This window comes from Paramormyrops kingsleyae, chromosome 12, assembly GCF_048594095.1.
Source record: "Paramormyrops kingsleyae isolate MSU_618 chromosome 12, PKINGS_0.4, whole genome shotgun sequence".
In the NCBI taxonomy this organism is placed as follows: Eukaryota; Metazoa; Chordata; class Actinopteri; order Osteoglossiformes; family Mormyridae; genus Paramormyrops; species Paramormyrops kingsleyae.
Window position 1 is genome coordinate 8,710,891 of NC_132808.1, and position 15,725 is coordinate 8,726,615.

Here is a 15,725-nt window from a genome sequence, read left to right on the forward strand (position 1 = left end):
CGGCCTTGTGCTCTGTGTTGCCTGAGAGGTTCCCCCTGCAACCCTGACTAACACGTGCAGTTCGAAGGTGGATGGACTGATGGACTGTCGGATAAAAGAACCATTTATGTGATAAATTATATAACATGAGCAGGTCTCACACACACACTAAAGGGTGCTTATAACTGGCTGTTAAACAAACAGGGACAATGAGAGTTTTCACATCATACATGTCTAATTAATGCTTTTCCAACAAGTGAGAAGATTCCTGCATATGCCTCCGTGTTAGAGGCTGTGTTCAGTGTTTAAACACTGAAAGTGCCAACATTTGTATTACTAAGCCTGATTACTGTATGTATATGACACTTTAACCCGCAGTTAGGAGGTATACAGTATATCGTATTAAAGTGAATGTCAAGTACCCACTGCCAGGTAAGTAAATGTGTGTGTGTGCATGAACGGGAATCGTCGCGTACTGATGACTCTCCCAGGCACTTGCACCACCAGCGAAAGCAGCAGCCGGCTATGCGAGTCCCCGGGGAGCCGCTCAAGCTGGCTCTTTCACCCCAGCCCCTTTTCCAGCAACTCCTACTTTAACTGCTCCTGTAGTAAAACTTCCTGCATATTCCTGTTGGCATACAAGTCCCTTGCCAGTATCCAATCCTGTTTATTTATCCTCTGGTCCAAAGACCAAAGCCTGGGGGGGGGGGCAGTCTTTTGCTACTGTGGCTGAGAAGGGGGTAGGGAGACAGGCAGAGCAAAGCTTGTGTCCTTTCGACGCCCTTGGTAGGCTGGGGTCAACGATTCGACATGAGGAACTTGCTAGGACTCTTCTATATCCTACTTTGGTCGGTGACGGATACATACGGGTGAGTCACTTGGAAAATTCACTTGCTACCCCGATAAATCTCGACGGCTGTTATTATACAGGACGCTGTTGTGCTGCTGGGGAAAGGTCGCACCACACCTTCTACATCTGGAAACCTAAAGCTAACAGACAATGTAATTCTGAACTTCCATTTCCTGCACGAAGAAAAACTCCTTTTTTGTTTTCTGAAAAAACAAGCTGCAGCGCGTTCTCCCCGGCTATGTGCAGTCACGGCCGTTTGCAGTGAGTCACGTTCCCTTTTTCAGTCAGTGTACCGGGAAAGAGGGGAACACTGGTTTTGGATCTATCTATAGTGACTGGAGAGGTTCTGGAATGTTTTGCGGCCTGAGTCTGGTTATCTGTCGGGTCCAGACACGTTCCGTTTGGCCTGAAAGCACACGCTCCACACCCATAGCCATGAAGAAGGAGAGAGAGAAGAGAATAAAACAAACGAACTTCCCGTCATTGATGGCTGACCCTAATGATCTGTTTCCAATTGGCTGGGCCGGTCTTGTTTTCTTACCCTCTCCTCTGTTCTCCAGGCATGCACTGACAGCCTCTGAGTGATTGTAGTGGATGGCTGATGTCCATGGTGCTGAGGTGATGGTGATGGACCCAAAGGGTCCCAAGCCAACTTAGCAGAGAAGCAAAGCCTGCGGTGATGCTGCCAGCACTTGGCCATGTCCGTGACCAGGTCACGTTGCCTCCAAGGCCTGTGTGGTATGGATGCCGCAGTGACCGGAGGGCTAAGGCGGCTTGCGGTCAGACATCGGTTCAATCCTTAAACTGCGAGGGAATTGAAGCAGCGTACAACCTGACCACATGTTCAGACAGGGTGAGGGCAACTGAACTGCCTTGCCCACAAGCTCTGGATACAGGCTGAATTGTCCTTTATTCATCTGAATTGGCCAAAAGTTTATAAACCCCATTTGGGTCTGCTGGCATAGCTATGGACATAAGTAACGGACAGATTTGGGGGCGCAGGTGGATTAGAAAGGGGAAGAACCAGTGCTCCCCCCTCTAAGAAAAATACCCTGAAAGGCAAAATGTGCTTCCCAAGGCAAATTTAGACAGAGGGAAGTGTGATTTTCACCTTACAACTTACAACAAAATATGGAGCCGTCCAACAACGCTGAGATAGTCACCCCCAACCCCGTCAACATGCTAAATCAACTAAATATGCAACATTTTTATTGCAGGTGAAATGTACATCACATCAAGTCATTTACAATTGTACTTGCCTACAATCAATGCAACAATAATTTAGCAATTTTATATTTCCCCTGTCCTGTTAAATCATTGGAAAAGCTCAACCCTCTGCACAATACAGCTGCAGAACAAAGGTTCCTAAGTTATTTTCATGTAGATTTTTTTAGTCGAATATGAGTGATGTTCTAAGGCTTCGTGAGTAGCAGGAATCCTAGCTGAAATGCTGAAACAATATCGCGGCTGAGGGTCTGCCGACGGTAATCATATCCGGCCGTTGGAGTAAGATTGTTGATTCCCCTTTAGGGTATGAAACAGAAAATAGGTTGGGATGGGATGGATGCTGTTTGCCGTAAAGGTTCGCTGTAAAGGTTTGTAGGGTTTTAATGTTCCTTGGCTAGGTTTGATTAGGGGTCTAAAACTCCCCTCATGGAGCTTAGTTAAGTGTTTCCAGGAAACTAAACAAAATTGAAACAAATCAATTTTCAGTGAGCGGTAATTTGACTAAACATCTGTTTTCTTAAGTCGACAGCATGTGGTTTATAAGTGGCAACGTTATACATATTTGCCTTAAACAGTGGCTGCCGGCACACAAGAGAGCACTCAAGCTCTCAACTCTGGGATCTCCTTTGGGTTGTATCTCCAGAATTTTCCATTATGCTCATGGCTTGAGCAACGCATCATACGGGCACCCGCAAAAAAGGATGGAATACCACATTACCTAATCCAAGACTTATCAGACTTCGTCCATAATTTAACTGGACATGGGTCAAAGTATTTTTTTCCCTCTTGCGGTACAGAGTCGACTACTTTAAACAATTCTCGCCAAAACAATAACTGGAAAACTGTGAGCTGCAACTTCAATAACATAGTTCTCCTTCACATAAAACTTACAGTAAAAAAAATTAGCTTTGATGTGTTGCCACCGTATGTTATACATTTGGGTACTAGATTGTTATAACAATTTAAAAAGCAAATTGAAAACCTTGGTACGGTGCTGCTTAAAATATGTTTGGATTCAGCAGAACCTAGAATCCCACTCCGACATGCAGGCCAGCAATGATGCTGGTATCCCTGATTACATCTGAGATGGTTATTTACGGACTTGACCTGACATTGATGCTTCATTTGGAGGTAAAGCGTGTATTTTTAAGGCAGAAGGACAGACATGAAAAGGAAATGATGCAAACCCGTCAAAAGAAGAAGATCATCCCATTTAACATTATTAAAGATGATTTATATTTTGAATCAGGGCTTGTGGTTCACTGGTTTTTGTTATTTTAGTTCTGTTCTTGAACTAACTGTCATGCCCTGTCAGAAAATTATTACCAGACAGGCCTTTCAAAATCAATCCAACGTCTTGTATGAAATCTTAGAATATAAAATTCCATAAGGATAACACCCAATCCTTACAAAGTAACACTCTTATTAGCCAAATCACTTCCCGCCAAATCTGGTGTGGCCTTCCTTTTGATGACAGCTAAAGGAATCAGGTAACAAAATAGCTGAATTTTTCACAAGGATTTGTTAGAATGACTGAAGACCAGAGGTAATAAAATCATGAAAACAGAGACATGGACAAATGCCGCCACCCCCAACATTTTTGCTTCTTACATTATCTAGCTGACCCTTCTGTCCAGAATGACATACAAGTGAGGACAGTTTGGGATTAGAGGACGAGCTGGCCTTCAGTACCCCTGGAGCAATTGGGGTTGAGGGTTTTGCTCAAGGGTCCCAGAGGGGATGGGATTCGAACAAAGGCACAAAAACCAAAATCCACTGAGCCACGCATCACTTCCTGTGGCACAAGGCTGAGCCACGCATCACTTCCTGTGGCACATGGCTCACCACTTTAGGCAGAACTGATGAATTGATAGCACTTTTGATTTAATGATTATATTGGCATTTGATGTTCAATTGTGCCCTGCGATGGCCCCATCACTGGCGCCCCCTACCTGTTGTCCTGTGCTATCTCCAGGCTCACCCCAACCCTGTCCTGCACAGATCCGTCCATTCTCTACGGGTCAATGAAGAATTTCCAGCACTGTATTGAAGTTTGATAATAAAAGTACCAAAAGTAATAAAAGTACTCTGATTCTAATTCCGATTGTGAAACGGATAAATATTGAGCTGCTTTCCACACTGAAGCCCTTTAAGTCTCCAAGTGCTGAGGTTTCTGGGTGGCTGGTCACTTTTTCTGAGCCTTGTTGCCACAAATGACGAGCGCAGTGCACTGGAGACGGAACCCGGGGAACACCCGCCTCACTTTAATTAGTGCAGCAGTGGGACGGTGCCCGGCTTCCGTAGGCAAGCTGCGAACAGGGGCCACGCGGAGGAGCAGGGTCTGAAGTCATGAATGGCAGAAATGAGGAAACTGGACAGCATCATGGGAAAAAGTGAGCGATCAGGATCACAAAGGCACATTAATACGTCACCGCTGGCAAAGGCTCAACTCATTAGATGAGCAACTAGTAAAACGCCTCTCTGAAAAGGTGGGGGGAATTCACTGGCACTGGACTATCTGTGTAACTGGGTGTAACTGGGCTTTTATTAGATCTTCCTGGTTACCACTGCGTCGCCACACCACTGCGCAGAAATGTCAGCCCAGTGACAGTCGCCAGGTGAAGCCCATGACCCGTCGCTTATAAAAACAGCGCCCCCTATCAACCCCCGCATCTGTGCAGTGAATGGTCACAGCCATTTACTGGCTAATTAATGCAGTGGCACTTTGACAGCCCCCATCCCACTCAGACACCTCCAGGTACACCTCAGACTCTGGTGTAAACCTCTTAAAAACGACTCAGTTGATATTTACAAAAAACAGTTCAATTATTCAATAAATCCAGCACCTCACCCAGCCCCCCCTCAGCCCCCCATCCTCCTTCCTTTGATTCCCTTTCCTTTTTTTTCTAACAAGCGCAGGGTGAAAAGTGCAAAAACATACCACAACAGAGCAGGAAAGTATTTACTATGAGAGTAAAGCCCATTATTTTCATGTAGAGAGGCCTGTGAAATCCTGCCAGGGAGGCCTGATTTACAGCAAGAGCCGAGCAGAGTGGCTCTCATTAGCTTGGTCCCTCCTCAAGAGCTGCATAGCACACGCTCACAGCCCCAACCCCCCTCCCCCACCTCGACACCCCCCCCCCCCCCCCCCGACACTCCACCCGGCCATCTGATCGCTTTAACAGAATCGTCTACGAGGCTCGCGAGGGACGCCCCAGTTCAGAGGGCAAACAAATTTTCTGTCAGATTTATAGAGGCACAAGGTTGGTGGCAGCCCAGTAAACATTCGCCCCGGTTTATCAGCACGAGCGTGTCTGGAAAACAGACCGCGGGGCACGTGAGACTCACCAGAATCCCCTTTCTGTCCTTTTAGGAAAATGAATTCACATTGTGCATTTTGTTACTCCCACTTCCTTCTGAGAAAGTCTAAACAGTGAATGTTGAGTATACACCTTGCACAATAATGAGAATACAACCATTCAAGCAGAAATATTCTTTAAAAATGCTATCTGTTCCTACTACAGTGGTAATATATTGAGTTATTCATTACTCTAAAAGTAAAATAAACTGGGTGAATATACTGTAACTGTAAGCACACAGTTAACTTGAAATCAAAATGACGGCAGTCTGATTTTCCCAATAAAAAGATTCAAATTAAATATTATGAGATATACCAATGATCCGGTGTTACTGTTTACTATGTACACTGTATACAGCATGATGCAAGTCCCTTAAGTCACATGCAGTGTTAAGTCAGATACACTGTGTTTATGTGGCTAAACATTTAACCTCTTTAACCACAGGGTATTTTGCTAACGCTAATCATGTCCACTTGGGAAGTCCAGTGGCTGAATGGTCATACTGCCCCAGTAACCTGTCTGTACCCCAGTAACCTGTCTGTACCCTAGTAACCTGTCTGTACCATAGTAACCTGTCTGTACCCCAGTAACCTGTCTGTACCCCAGTAACCTGTCTGTACCCCAGTAACCTGTCTGTACCCACGCCTCTGCAGAGCATGGCGGCTCTAGCCTGGCCACGCACTGGGGCTGCTGACCGAGTCACACTGTGCACTGCACTCCTGCACCACAGGACCTCCACATCCCCCAGGCCAAAGGTCAGAGGCCGTGTGGCCTGTAGCTGCTTTGTCCCCCTTTCCTACAAGATGTTCAGCACAAATATATGAGACGACCATGAGGGTGGATGGAAGATCTTTATCTTTCAAATGTCGTTCGTGCCGTTTTATCAGTTTAATCTGAAAGACGACTTATTAATCACTGAAAGCACAATGCTGGAGTAAAGAAAAGAAAAAAGAAGAATTTATTGATCCCAGAGGGAAATTCTTGTGTATATACCACCAAGGTACACAGAGAACACATAAACATACATTTAGTTATGGAAAGTGGAAGCAAATTTTAAAATGCACAGTACACAAATAGAATCATAGGAAAACAATATTATGTAATATTAATGAAAAAAATATTAAGAAAAATAAAATAATAAATGAGTGTATGGTAATGTGTAATTAAAAAACGGACAGCATAGGACTTCTGGTGAAGTTGGGATGCTTCCTGGCTTATGGCTCGGGGGGGGCACGTCGAGAAGAGGCCTCGTGGTACCTGCTTCGTAAATTTCTATATTTGCAATTTCCCTCTTTCCTTCTTTTGATTTGATTAATTTTTATAGATTTGTTTCCCTTGGATGAAATTAGTAATAATTTCTTTGTGTTACAGCAAAACACACGTATTAGTTGTATTTGAACATAATTCGCAACTTTCTCATTTCATAATTCTCTTATTATTATTAGCTGTAAAGATTCAAAACAAATGTATATGTAACACCAAGCAGATGTGCCAAAGTAATGATAGATTAAGGAGGGAGAGTGTAGCAGAGTAGTGGGCATTGAAAAAGGAAATGCAGATCAAAAGAGCCCTGAAACAAAATGGTGTGTGAAAACGATCTATTTATATTACATAAACAACACTGAATCCGCAGTTAAGAAATTCCATCCATTTTTTTCTTGGAAAAAAACATAAATAAAAATAGAAATTAGCCAACCAAGCAAGTCCCACTAGTCTGTAACTGTAGACACACTCATTTGTTGCACACAGTTATTTCAATATTCTACGGCACTCCAGCCAGCTACTGGAATATTCTGCTAAAATACTTAGTTTTTTATTTATTTTTTTTAAATAGTGAGGTTTCATTCCATTTTTTCAGGGGTATGTTTTGAAAGTGATGGTAACAGCCCCACGCTCTCAATCATCCCGTATTGAATAATTCTTGTGTCACAATTGAGAAAATTCCTTTTTTTATGATGGAAGGTGGCTCCCTGGGATTGGCTCTCTGGGATTGCTGTCTGCCCATGTCGTTCAACCTTGAGTGATCATTAAACGAGGCTCTGGAAGCTCCTGCCGTCTTACGTAACATTCAATTCAGGGTCTATTAAATATACTTAAGAAAAATAAAGGACAGAAGACAGATGAATATGTGTAGAGAATCCACCCCCCAGGGTCGCTAAAACCCCTACTATTATGCAATTCCTTTGGCCAAAATAAAGACAGGAAACACATTTCCATTGACGTCAGAATAAGTATCTTACCCGCAAATAGTACAAGTATGTGTGTGGTTTTCAAAGTGGAATTACTGTATGCCATCATTATCAAAAAGAAAATGTTAAATTCACAGATCCACAACAAAGACTTTCTGCAAATCAAATAAATAAATAAAAACAAGCAAAAAAGATGTCGACTTCCCTTAACTGTGTGACTTGGTCTTCTTAGACCATGGGCCAGGGAATCATTAGCGCTATGTCTTTGTTCATGAACAGCGAAACAAACAAAACAGAACAAAAAATCTAAATCAATATAAGATGTTTAGAATGAGATCTGTAAAAATGTGGTCTTTGTAAAGCTGACCATGGAGCCACGGGGTGATCACCTACAGCTGGTGATTGAACACTTTTCCGTCAGACGCGTCTCATATGACGGCAGTAATGAGACCATTGCTCTCTTGTCCTGCAGGGATTCAGAAGCAGCAAAAAGACCTCCTCAGACTAGCTATGGTCGTACACAACAGCTCGCAGCTATGATCGCAAAAGCAACAGGACATCAACCAGATGGACGGCCTTTTTTTCATTGAATGTTTTGCCTTGTAACTTTAGCAACTTAAATATTTCATACATTTGCCTACATCCATAAACAGCAGATCCAGTTTTGGACATCACCTAAGGGGACAAAAGCAGTTCCCCACACTCCGGTTAAACCAGCATCATCTTGGGGGAGACCTTAAGCACCACTTCAATGTTTTCAGAACTTTTAGTTATTATCACCCGAATAATGGGACGGATTCAGAATAACCTCTGTGGGTTACATCAATTAGAAGGTTAAACAGACAAGTACATACAGACACAAATGCAAATATTTACTCAAAGTGCTAGTAGCTCGTGCACCAACATGTCTCTTGCCTGCACCTTTGTCTGTCCTCACCACGTGTTAAATCATTCCAGACACCCACCACTACTGAGAAATTTAACCGTTCAAGTCAAACCAGGTAATCATTTTATTTGGTTTAGAAGAAATGGCTTACAGTTTCATCGGATAAGAGATTCATTCTGAAAGTTAGAACAATGTCCCCACGTTACCGCAACATGGAAGATGGCGTTTGCATTGCTGGCCCATCTATAGCATGGATTGACATCCATCCCCAGTCTCTAACCTCCTGGGTAAGAACCACCATGCTAGGAGGTTAGGTGCACCTAGAACGTCAGAGTCATGTGTAGCGATTGGCATCAATCTGAATGACCAGGACTATGTGCCCTCAGATCAAACTTGGGTATGAAAACGCAAGTGGCCCCTCCACATGTCTCTGCGTCTAACTCAGGGGGGAAACTCCGAAGCCACCGTCCATGCATCCCTGTTTTGAACTCTAAGAAGACTTTGGCTTCCGTGCACCACTCCGTCCTCCGGCTGACCCCCGTAACATCATCACTCCTCATCCTAAGACCTGAGCGCGATCGCTCCTTAAAAGGTGTTGATATGAAAGCAATGATGTTTGGATCTGGAGGCGGCTCTTTTATTTATATTTACTACAAACACATGCACAGAAATAATTGGATTGAGGTACAAAGATGTGGAGAAAATAAATAAGGGGGTAGGCGACCCCCAGGGCTGTTAGTAAATTGAAAAGCAGTGTTGTTGGGGGGGGGGGGGGCTTACTCATGCTGCGTTCCGAACACATGTACGACTGTTCCCTCTAGCGCAGAAAACAACCAGGCCGATTTTACACAAACACAGCAGTGCAGATACTTGACACCCGCAGAAATGGGCTTTCTGAGATTAAAAGGGGGCAAATGGCAAGGCGTGATGGGAAGGCCCGGGGGCTGTTTTCGGGGGGGGGGCGGCACAGGGAGGAGCGCCTTCCCTTCCGCAGGTGGGTCAGCAGCACGGTGGGACAGTGTTGTCCAGCTGAAAGAAGAACCTTGCAAGCAGACTTCAGCCACCTGCCAGAGGCAGCCTTCTGAGACACTATTTTCCCTTGACCTCTCTCAGACCCCTCCTGCTTAAGGACACGCATTCTCAACCAAAAGGTCGTCGATTCCAAGCTCTGGGAGGTGCAGACTGTCGTACCTTTCAGCGGCGTTCTAAAACTTAACTGCTTCGTTTTTAAAAATGCCACATAAATGGGCAAGATTGTAAGCTGCTTTCAATAAAAGCGTCAGTTAGGCGGTAAAACGGTAACAGAAATAATAATGACAATAAAATCATCTTACACGGCTGTGAAGGCTAACACATGCCTAACACGCATCGCAAATGTTCAGTTCCGTCGTTTCGGTGGCAGATGTGTGAGCCTGCCGTTGTGTCGCCTTGAACATAAGCATGTCACGACACCCCTAAAAATCAATAAGTGAAATACATAAAGAAATAAAGGCATCGAAAGGGCTAATGTTAGTCGTGTGCATTTTAAATCACCACGGATAAGAACATCTGGCCCAACAGAGCATTTCTAAATGTCTACAAACCAAATAATTGGGCAGGTTTTTGGTGCCTGTTTACAGCTTTTTCCGTGAATTCAAAGTACTGGGGGCGCAAGTAAAAATTAAAAAAAAAAAAAACATGATTAAAAAGAGGAAATAAAAAGAAATGTGTTGTAAGTGACCAGAACGTTACAATTACACTGGTGTGATTGGGTGGTAATGATACCAAAACATAATATTATCCCTGGCAGCAGGTCAAAGCGCCGATGACCTAATCTTGAGCCTTTATTTACTTGTCTAATTTCTGGGAGGGTGTGCGGGTGGAGGCGGGGGCAGAAGGCCCGCCGTCAGAAGCGTGTGCGCATCTGGATCACAGAGCCCAAAACCACAACAAACAGAGGCTCAGGAAGAGGCTGTGACAGTGTCAGGAAGCCTTACAGCAGAGGGCGTCCTGGCTGAACCCCCAAGGGCCGGTCCTGAGTACCGAAACCCACGCTCTGACCAACCAGGCCCTGGCTACCAGTGCCAGTCCTGATCAGAAAACAGGCGAAGAGCGAAATGGAACTGATTGCCATGGCAGAGCTAAGGTGTTTGCTTGGTAATGCCATCTATGAAGGTACCCAGAGCCAGACAGGACTGACAACAGGGTTAAATTTGCTGGGTATTTTTTCCACTGACCCTAACTTTTGTCTACTGGCATTAATGCTGCTATTCAGTGGATAAATAGTACCTCAGATCCAAAGGCAGATACATACATGTAACTTCAATTGCTTCTGCCTATCAGGTACTATGTAAAGCAGAAAGTAAACATGTGAACGTAAATTACTAAATAATGACCTTGTTTATGCCATCTTTAAGCTTAGGGGGTCAGCTGACTGGGCATAAATGAGAAAAACATCACAGCTGTAAGTGAGGCAGCAGATTATGAATTTAGTTGTGCAAATATGGGGATGGCAGAGCATGGTTATATGCAATCTGTCTGACCACTTTAGGCTCATATTATATCGCTTTGATTGTATCGAAATAATTTCCATTTTGTTAAAAGATCAGTTTAAGTTACATAGTTTTATTTACGGATTTGTTTGGAACAATAAAATAAATATTGTCTAAGTGCATAAAAATGACTTGATTTTTGGTTTGCTGACACTCTCTATGGCTCAAGGAAAATGTCTATGTCAGGGGTGGGGAACCTGATCCATGGGGAGCCGTTGCGGGTTTTTAGCATGACCTCTCAATCAGCCAATAACTGTGGGTCCCTGGGACTGCAGTTGAGAACAACTGCTTTATTATTGGCTGATTGAGAGGTCATGCCAAAAACCCACAACGGCCCACCATGGATCAGGATCCCCACCCCTGCTCTGTGTGTTTTCATGTGTCCTACCCTTTCTGGGTAAAACCAGATAAAAGCTACACCTACTAAATGTTAAATTCAAAGCGCTGTGTTATGATGCGTTGATTTTCTTGTTCTAGCAGATGTAATCAACACCATCTAATCTTAAAGCCTACCAGAATTAGTTTAACAGCGGTGCGTAGGTATGTTAGCCAGTTTATTCTGTTAAATTGGCAGGTTTGTCACCAAAACCACAGAGTAACCTTGAAATCAGAAGACAAAAATGGCGGGCGGGCGGGTGGGGGGGGATTAATGAAGCTGTCAGGCTGTGGTCTGGTTACATAATATGACCTGTTTAAAGTGGGGGTGTTAGATGGCACCTGAATACAAACCAGCCTTTTGACTTAAAATCACAGTGAATGTTATTTTTATGCTTCTCCATCTTATTCTACAGAAGAGCTGGAGAATTAAGTATCCATTGACACCAGATGTGTTAGCGACAGCTAAGTTTTTATGCTTTCTGACTTAATTTTTTAAATGAAAAATTAAATGAATCAATTAATGAACAAGCAAATAGTTGAATAAAATGTGTCCAAACGATTCTGGTAAACTGTGACTCAGGATCTGTGGCTTTGAAAGTCATCTTGAAGCAATTGGTTGAAACTGATTTTCCCTGGGATGGATCTCAACCCCAAATCCTTCACTTCTGGAAGCTTCACTCACATGTCCTTAAGTTCTTTCCCACTGATTGTAACTTATCATTGGACTTCTTTTTCAATGGACTCCAAACACTTGTTAAATCACAAATATTGCAGATTCTACTGCAGCTTTTAAATTTCCCACAGCATAGAACTTGCCAACAGTTAATACTGTTAATATTTTACTGTTGTCAAAAAAAGTGACTGGAAATGGAATGAAACTACGCATTCAATGAAATTTCTACTGCAGGATATGATTCAGAACATAGCACTATGTTCTTCCAATAAAGAAAGAAAAAAAAATCTGAGCTGAATTTAAGGTTGATCATTCTGCGTGTATCTGAAAAATCCTAGGATTCCAAATCCTATGCTGCTGGCACGTCACCCAGAGTGTCCCTTACCTTGTGCCCTGTGCCTTCTGGGACAGTCTCCAGGATTTCCATGATCCTGCACTGGATAAGCAGTTATGGAAGATGGATGAATGGATAAACATTATTATGTAAAACAATAACATAACTTACTTCTTGAGTGTTTATAGACAAGGTGTATAAAACAAAAAAATTCACCATGCCACACTATAGTATATAATACATACATAAAATCATAGACTTCTCATTAACTACTATCTCTCCAAAACTAAGTGGTCCATGAATTTTCAGTGAAAATACAGTGAATTTTTGGACCAGTTAGAGCATTTATAAAATATATCGCTGGCACCTGGGCCCCCTGTCAAAATGTCACCTCGGGTCCCCCTTTCTCAGCTGCACATACAATGTTGCATATTCAAGGGCCCGTGTCGAGGACTGGGACCTCTGGGTCTACTATGGCATCCCTGCCCCTACGACACCCCTAACTGGCACACATGACAGGAGCTCATATATCAAGCCAGTATGTAGGTTCAGGCTCTTAAGGTGAAGGAAGCTATCACTGAGGTAGCATTGGTGTAGCATTAAAAGTGTAACCTTGACTGGGTGATGGGGTGTCACTGTTTCACTATAGGAGTCATACTTGAAATTCAATTCAGTTTATAAACCATTTCTCAACTCTAATTGTAAATTGCATAACTAAAATGTGTTGATATTTCTGTCAAGATCTTTCATGGCTGATGGAGAGTAGGTTCTCATTCTCATGAGATAATCAGCCAAATAATTTTGTGGCTATTTTAACTTAAATGTATGCAGTTAAAATAGTGTTAAAAATGTTAAAAAAAACTTTTTTTTTTTTTGCTAATTTGCTTAAAAATCTGAAGTTGCCACGAAATTCTCCAGAGGACTTGCCATTTAGTGGCATATCTTTGCATGTATATATGCTTGCAGTTAGCTCTCCTTCAGGTGCAGACTGCTCAGGTATTATAAAGCTGCATATCTGAAACCATTCCGTGGTCCAGTCCCAGCACCTACAGGTCGCGGTCTCATTTATGGCCATGCAAAATCAAACCAGACGGCTAATTTGCACAGGACTGTTGATCTTAATCGGCAACAGCTTTTGTAATTTTCTCTTTCTTACAAGGCCACGTTTATTTATATATTTACTTATTTACTCACTTAGCTAAGCAACATGCCTTTATAAACTCCCTTGGTTTCCTGGCTGTTATTTTGAACTCAACAGGGATGCCTTAGAAAAGTGTTTTTTATGGCAGAACATGCCCAAAGCACATTGTTAGTGGACAAGATTTAAAATGCCTAGCTAATGAATCCCAGAAGGTGGTTCACGCCGGGGTCAGCCCTCCCCACTGTAACTGTGTCACCTGACAGAACGTGAACCCCCCCCCCCCCCCCCACTCCCCTCCACGTGGCTACCCCCGTGGCGACGTCTGCGAGAGCAAAGGTGACCTCTTACACCGAGCAGGGCATTGACCCGCCAGGCCGCTGGTGTCTGACTGGCAAAGCTTAATCTGTCTGCTAGATGGGGCAGACACTGAGACACAGAATGTGTTTGTACAGGAGTTGGCAAGATCAAGAATCTGAAACTTTTGGCAAATGCAGAAATCGCTGCATGCAAAATATTACACATGTAGCAGACCAGGCATGAATACATAAAACAAAACAAACATGTATGTGGAACAGCAAATTATCACCATTTTACAGGAAACTCTGCCATATATTATAAATATTAGTTAACTAATATAGTATATATAATATATATTATATATAATAGTTGGTCATACTACTAAAAGCAAACACAACTTCACAGCTAGAATCTTCACATTCTCCTTCCATCTCACCACCACCTTGTTCTAACTCCTCGGTTACTCTGAGCATTTATGTGTGATGCCGGTGATCCCTAACCCTGCCGCACTCCGATGGCTCCTGCCGCACCGTTTGTGCCGCCGCAGCAAACAGCTGACATTTGCAAGCAAGCCACGTCCTCATTCGCTGCCTCCACCGTTACCAGAAGCATCTGGAAAGCTTCGCCATTGCAATCAAGCTATTATCCAAGCAAGTCGCTTGTCTCTCACTGCTTGATAAATGTGCTCGGTTTTCGGAAAGCTCTGTTCCACCTTCTAAATACTGGACTAGGTAATCAGGAAATTGCAATATCAGTAGTTACATTATTATGTACTTAAGTGTGTGGGTGTATCCAAATAGCTTCCTTAGGGTCACCGGTCCACTATTATGCTAAAACTAGACTCAGCCATATGTAACAGGGCAAAGGGAAGCCAGGACACGTTATATAAGCCATTATGTAAGAAATTTTATAAAAACCAAAGGAAAAAAAAAAACAAATCTGTTTTGTGTAACTGCCTATCTATTCCCATTACACTTCATGTTTCTGTTTTGGGTGTTTTTCCCTTCCCACTAACTTGTATTGTTGCACAATTAAATTCTTAGTACAGCTACTTCTTTGCTGCACAAGCAAATGTATGACAATGTGCATTGAAAACTCCGTTACGTTAAGAACACAATGCCGCTGTCAGTTTTGTTTGGGCTATGGATGTATGTGCTTTGTATGCATATTTATGGAGTCACAAGCCCCCCCAAGGATGGACTTTATGGCAGCATTAAATATCAGCACCGATATGGAAACCGACTACAGCAGCAACCCCACAGGGACAGAGACATTAGGGCTCACAGTAAAAGCTACAGCGACACACTTGTAAAACAGTTAGGCAACATCCCAATAAATGAGGAGGAACGTGTCGGTCGGGGCCCCGGATCCAATTATCGAACAAAGGGACCCCTTTTTGGGACTGACTTGCTATCTGCGTGTTGCCTTCTAACCAATGGCAAATATTTTTCCCAGCCACCCCCCCGCCCACCCCCCAGGGAAAAGGCGTGAGGTACAAAATCCATGGTCCTATAAACCTCCTCCAATACAACCCCCTCCATCCTGAGGACTTTCCTTACCCCCCAAGCTTCTGCTTCCTGCTCAAGGAGATGTTAGCCTCTCTGTGAACCAGATGCTTGGGAGCTGCTGAAATGGAGAGGGTTCTGCAGCAGGCTTGGCTGAGTAGAGGCACTGGGGGGTCAGGACAAGGTATCACTGGGCCCCCAGTATTAAATGGGCGTGGAACAGCAGTCAGGGGTAACCAAAAAACCTCAATAACTGCAGCGTGTTCTCAGAACATTAGCATTAAAGTGGCAAAACAGAATTACTGCATGGAAACAAGTATGTGTTTGTTTTGTTTTGTGACATCATCACGTCGGATAGCTTAAGTATTATCTAGGG